Below are 6,000 nucleotides of genomic sequence, written 5' to 3'. Positions count from 1 at the left end.
GAGTTATGAATTTAAGCTCCCAAGCTTTCCTTTTGAATGTGTCATGTAGGCTTCCTTTGAGGATGAGGACAGGTCAGATATGGAGTGATCACTTTGTGAAAAGTGTTTGGCTACAGGTCTCTTATTATTTTTCTGAGAGTTCATTTGAGAGCATAGTGATTGTCTGTCTGGTTTCACCCTTGTAGTTATTGGTGGGGCATTTGATGCACTGGCTGAGGTACACCTCATGTTGTGCTTGGCATGTGTAGGACCCCTGGATCTCAAAAGGTGTGTGTTGTGGGGAGCACTGATCATCGTAGCAGTGGAGATAAAAATTATTAAATAATAGTATAGTGCTTTGAGATCCTTGAGCGGAAAGTGGCAAAAAAATGCAAAGTGTAACTGTAGCTATTTATTTGTTACATATGGGCACAAATCCAAATCCCAGGTCTGAATGTGGTTTCAAAGTCAAGTTAGTGCTCAAGCCCTCTGTTTCTAAGGGGCTGAATCCAAACACTGCCAAACGTGGCAAAGTCTGGGTTGGGATTTCATACCCCAAGTTGGGATTGTTGGACTCATCTAGTTATTTTCCTTTTGCAAGAGAAACAGAAAATGGGCCTAAAACACAATGATTTTTCCCCTTTGACTTTAAAATAATCACATTTTTACTGAAATTATTAAATTTGTGTAAGAGTAAAGAATGCCTGGGTTTTTATTTAAGCTGCTTTATTCCTTAACTGAGAACTTGTCTAGCAATTTCCAGCACACACATGGACACATGTATCCTAAAACAAGAGCTGCCACACCACCCCAGAAATGCTGTTGATAGACATCGGCAGGCTGCATGGGGTGTGTGTGTGTGTGTGAATCCAGCAGACTGTCAGGTCTCCAGAGGTCAGGCTGTACTGCCTTTGTGTGTCTGTATTTTTCTCGCTCTACCTCTGTGTGTATTTTGTCTCCTCCTCCCTCCGTGTGCGTCTCTCTTCCTTTGTATCTCCCCGCTTCTATTCCTTCTTTTGATCTCCAGCCAAGGAACCTCCAAAATTCCAGGCACTTCACAGAACTGCCCTTGGTGCGTTCCTGCATTACCCAGTCAAGGATATCTCTGCCTGAGGTTGGAGAGATGCTGTTACTCCTGGTGATCTGATTGCATAGCAACACAGAAGCCCAGGGTGGTGGAGGAGGAGAGACAGAGAGCATGCACACAGCAGCACTGAGCCTCAGCATGCATCCCAGTCACAGGGACTTCTTTGCTGATTCACAGAGGCAGCCCCAGTCCCTGCCACTGAAGCCCGGCTGCTGCCTTCATTTCAGACCTGACGGAATCGGAAGGTAGGCCGCAGATAAATGGTTTTCTACCCAGCTCCTGGCTCTGCACGGAGAGGGAAATTACCATTGTACTGTATGGTTAGCCTCAGCATTGTGCTGTGCGTGTGCATCTGACCGTGCACAGTATACTGTGTATGTATGTCTGGGGAAACTTGCATGGAAAAGATAGGGGGTGGGGGAAAGATGGGCAGCCAGGACTTTGGTTCCACAGGAAAGAGCTCAGGGAATGGTAAGTAGATGCAGATTCTTGAGAAAAACAGCAATAGCAAGCTTTGCAATTATCTCCAGCTTTGATTCTTTTTAAATCAGAGGTTTATTTACACCGAAAGATGCTTTCTGCCAAGCTGAAGGGCTGCTCGGATCAGGGCCTGGTAGCCTTCCAGCATTCTCCTTAAAAGACTACCCTGCAGGGCAAAGCCGAGCCTAAAGCTCTTTTCAAGTAGTGAGCTGGGATCAGATGAGAAGCAATAGGGACTATGGTCCCAGCTCTGGCCTTTCATTCACTTCCTTGTTCGGTCTTGCCGCTGCTTTTATATTATTCCCTCTCCCCCCCTGCTCTTATAGCCACTTTTTCTCCTGCTCACCTCTTCTCCCACTGAGGACCCATATTACAACTACCATTCTTCTGCTTGAGGAAGGCTAGCCAGGATTACTTCCAGAAACCATCAGTTCTACTCCATAATAGTCTAGAGAGGACATGGGCCACTTCCTGCTCTCCAAAGCTGAGCACTCTGCTTCTACCTCCTTCCCAGTCTCAGCAGCCAAGACCTGGGTATTGCATAGCACTGCAACATATTTACTAGTGCCCCAACCCAGCCCTGTTTCCAGTTACCTCCTGTTTCTTCTCACCTACTCCCTTGGTATGGCAAGCATGTAGTACTGGCAGTGGGTTTACCAACAGGGCTCTGGCAGGCCTCCTTGCCAAGAAGCATGCGTGGCATTGCTAGAGTGGTGGAGAGCTGTTGAATTGCCCTTGGGTTTTTAAATGTTGTGTTGGAAGTTGGGGAAAGCCACTTTTGACAATTTGTGGTTTGGTTTTTTTTAATTTAAAAAACAAATCAAACCTTTAGAAAGTTTGTGTCCTCCCTGTGTCCCAAGACTGGGTCCTTCACATCTTGGTTCCTTCCCCCTCCACTAGCTAATCTCTCCTGAGCAGCTAGAATTTGCTCTTCAGTTAGTCTTTGTGTTACCCCATTGGGGGGATCCTTTCCCTGAATACACAGTTCAAAGCCTTGAGGGTCCTGATCCCCCAAGGGGATTCATTCCCTGGCAGACCTGTTCTGTGCGTTCACCCCTAATGCCTTGGGGCTCCCATTTTGCACTCGTGCATGGCAACACCTGACATTTCCAGGTGGTGAGTGTTCCTTTTCCTGGCAGTGCATGTTACACCATACAAGTCCCTGATGATGCACCCGTGTGCAGTGCCCCGACAGGAAAGGGCTGTGTTATAAAGCCATGCAATTTTGAACTGCCTCTTATCCAGTGACCTGTGCTCACTGATACTTAAAGGTGTTGTGTGTTGAGTAATAGAAGGCTTTATCCTGGTTTTATTTAACCAGAGAAAGACTAGGACAGTCTCTTTCCAGGTCACAACCTGGGACATATAAACCACACATATAATTAAACTCTGTGTAAAGTAGAGATGACTAAATATAACCAGGGACACAGCTGATCAGAGGGCAGGACAAGAGACAATGGGTTCAAACTACAGCATAGCGGATTTAGATTAAATCTCAAGAAAAACTTCCTAGCTGTAAGAATAGTAGGACAAGGGAACAGACATCTCAGGAGGTTGTAGAAGCTCCTTCACTGGAGGTTTTCAAAAGGAGGCTGGAGAGCCATCTGTCTTAGATGGTTTAGACCCAACAAATCCTGCATATTGGCAGGGGGTTAGACTAGATGACCTTTGCGGTCCCTTCTAACCCTATGGCTCTATGATTCTGTGATCAGACTGAAATACATCTTTAAAATTATATTTGACCATCAAGCAAGGCTAGGCAAAATGTGATGCTTAAGGAGTTAAGTGGGTTCCAGTAAAACAAAAGTTCCAAGTTCTCTAAATTGCCAGTGAATTTCAGACTATAATGATATTTTAAAGAATGCTGCATACAAGGCCTCTGTTTCAGGCTGGGTGGCTAATGCTAAAAGCACATAGGTGCTATTGTAAATCTTGTGTAACAAGACATACCTAGTAAAACGAATCCACTCCTCAAATGGCCGGATTGGAGTGCTTAAGAGTAGACTGTAAATTGCTCAGAGCCCCCTTTCTTTCCATGTCCTATAAAACAAGAATAAGATAGCACTTATACATTCAGGGGAGGGTGAATTACTTCACACCGCATACACTCCGCCTACAAAATTCACAGCCTCCCGAGGCTGGAGAACTACATACTGTGGTTGGATGTCTGAGAGAGCTTGGGTGATTGTGGGCCAGTAATAGTCAATGCACAAAAATGTGTATTAATGCAACATTGAGAATGAGAGATCAAGCACCAGGAAGTTAACTTGGCTACATGGCACGTCTGATGAGTTCTCTGTATTATTACTAACCATTTATATAGCACGATAAATGGATGGTGCATATTTCAGAACCGAGTGTAAGATTCATTCCTTCCCTCAAAGAGCAGGGAAGGAAGAGTACAGAGTGTCTGAAAGACAAAGAAGAGATTCAGGACAGTAGTTTATTTAGGGAGAAGCAGCATGGTTCCATGGCTAGAGATGTGTACTGGGACTCTACAGATCAGAGTTCAATTCTTGATGCTACCACAGACTTCTTTGGTGACTTAACCTCTGTGCTTCACTTCCCCCATCTGTAAAATTGAGATACTGCTTCCTTTTCCTGTCCTATCTACCTAGAGTGTGAGTTCTTCGGGGCAGGGACTTTCTCTGTCTATGGGGCCACATGATCACAGTTGGGTCTGCTAAGTGCTACTGTGATAAATAGAATTACTGTGAAATAGAGGAGGGTGAGAAGAGATTGGTGAGGAGAATGAAGTAGGAAAGATAAGCTTAGTCAAAATGGGCTTTAATGAGGGAGCAGTTTGGCAAACTATTTCAAGCATAGGGGGAGGCATACGAAAGAAGTAGCATTTAACCTCCTCCTAAATAATATGCTATGGATTTCATGTAGCCAGACAAAGAGGCTACATGGTGAGTGTATGTGTGTGCAGCATGGCCTAGTTAACGTTGCTGTAGGAACACTAACTTCAGCATTCCCTGACTTTTGTATGTGCAGTTTCTCAGCTTGAGTGCTGTATTAACAGAACAGAACATATTTTTTTCCACGTTGAGGGGAGAGAGATTCTGCTTCTTAAGGAGGACCCTCTCCTTAGCATTTTCTATATACACACCGAGATCCACCACACTGGTCCCCTTCCCTGGCCTATGGACTCAGGGCCTGATCTTGCAAGGTGCCAAGTGCTGTCAGTTACACTGATGTCAGGCCCTTTATTTCCCCATGGGATCAGGGTCCAAGTTTCATTCATTAGATGACCCAGCACATCTAATGTGGCACTGGGGTGATACCAGTTGCGTTAGAGGTTTCATTTTACTTTAATGGGGGTAGCGTGGCCTTTACACATTAAATGTTTCAGTACATTTAATGCAGGGGACCTAGATGCTTAGTTCAGTGGGGGGGAAAGGAGTTTTCTCCTGCCTAAAGAGGGAGAGAAAGGAGCTACAAGTTCCTAACAGCTAATTGTCCCAGGACATGCCTGGTGCTAGGCCCGGCCACATTCCATGTTTAATCATTGGCAGCACCTCTTCTTTTTTTCCCCATGGGTTGAGGTTCCTGTATAGGGTGTTGTCTCTGGTCTTTTCTTTCCTCCCGAGGAACAAGCAGAGGTGTGCCTGTGACATGGGGCACACAGGGTGGTTCTAGAGAGAAGACCAAAGACACCCACTCCAGGAAGGAGCTCTTCCTTACTTGCAGACCAATTCCTAGGCAGCAGTATCTCTTCTTCTTCTGCCATCAGTCCCTGACTCCGATGTCTCAGGAAGGAGTCCTGGTTCCCAGGAACAAGCACTTACTGCATGTCCAGTAGACAACTTTTTATTCTGGAACAATACGGGTTAGTGCAGTATTGCGAGTCCAGCTGTCTCAGCTCGTTCAGGATCCTGTTAAGGTGTAACTAAAACTGCAATGAAAGCTTCTCTGCTACTTATGCATAAACATATCATTTGAACTTTGAAATATCCTAAACCGTCCTTCCTTCCCCTTCTGAGTACCTCACTTATTCTTCCACTGTGCAGTAAAAATTAGCCAACAAAAAAGTCATTAACCATTCTAGCAATGGAGAAAATATGTATTTGTATTTCCATTGCTACAACTGGATAATGACTAAGAAACCTTAGCTCAAACATTCACCAGATAAATGGTTCCCTTTAAGCCAAGACCCCAAATTGAAAGTTTGAGTCTCAAAGGAACATTTTTGAGGAAGTTAGTGATTGGAAAAGGGGGGTTGTGATAGGAAAAATTTTTTAGCCTTTCCTGCAAGCTACACTGTGAAGGTATTGTGTGTTCAGTACATGAAACAAGTCACATAGAGTCTGAAGTCCAAAGTTTGGATCCAGTCCAAACTTCCCCAAAGGTTGAAGGTTGCTTAATCTAGTTGGCTATAGAGCTATGAACCAGCTACACAATTTGTCTTGAGATGAGAACTTCTCTGAAATTTGAGGGGGTTCGGCTTAGGC

The 6,000-nt window shown here is 44.8% G+C and overlaps 1 protein-coding gene across 2 annotated transcripts in view; it reads left to right on the top strand.

The window, feature by feature from the left end:
* Positions 1-885: 885 nt before the first annotated feature.
* DRP2 (dystrophin related protein 2) overlaps positions 886-6,000 on the top strand; it is a 48,008-nt gene continuing 42,893 nt past the window's right edge. The window contains exon 1 of one of the 2 annotated variants that reach the window (XM_073360813.1): positions 886-1,311. The gene's annotated coding sequence lies outside the window, so the exon portion shown is untranslated. The remainder of the gene's footprint in view (positions 1,312-6,000) is intronic. The other variant, XM_073360814.1, reaches the window with a different exon arrangement.

This window comes from Lepidochelys kempii, chromosome 9 (genome assembly GCF_965140265.1).
Source record: "Lepidochelys kempii isolate rLepKem1 chromosome 9, rLepKem1.hap2, whole genome shotgun sequence".
Taxonomy (NCBI): Eukaryota; Metazoa; Chordata; order Testudines; family Cheloniidae; genus Lepidochelys; species Lepidochelys kempii.
This window is presented reverse-complemented; position numbering and strand designations above follow the sequence as displayed.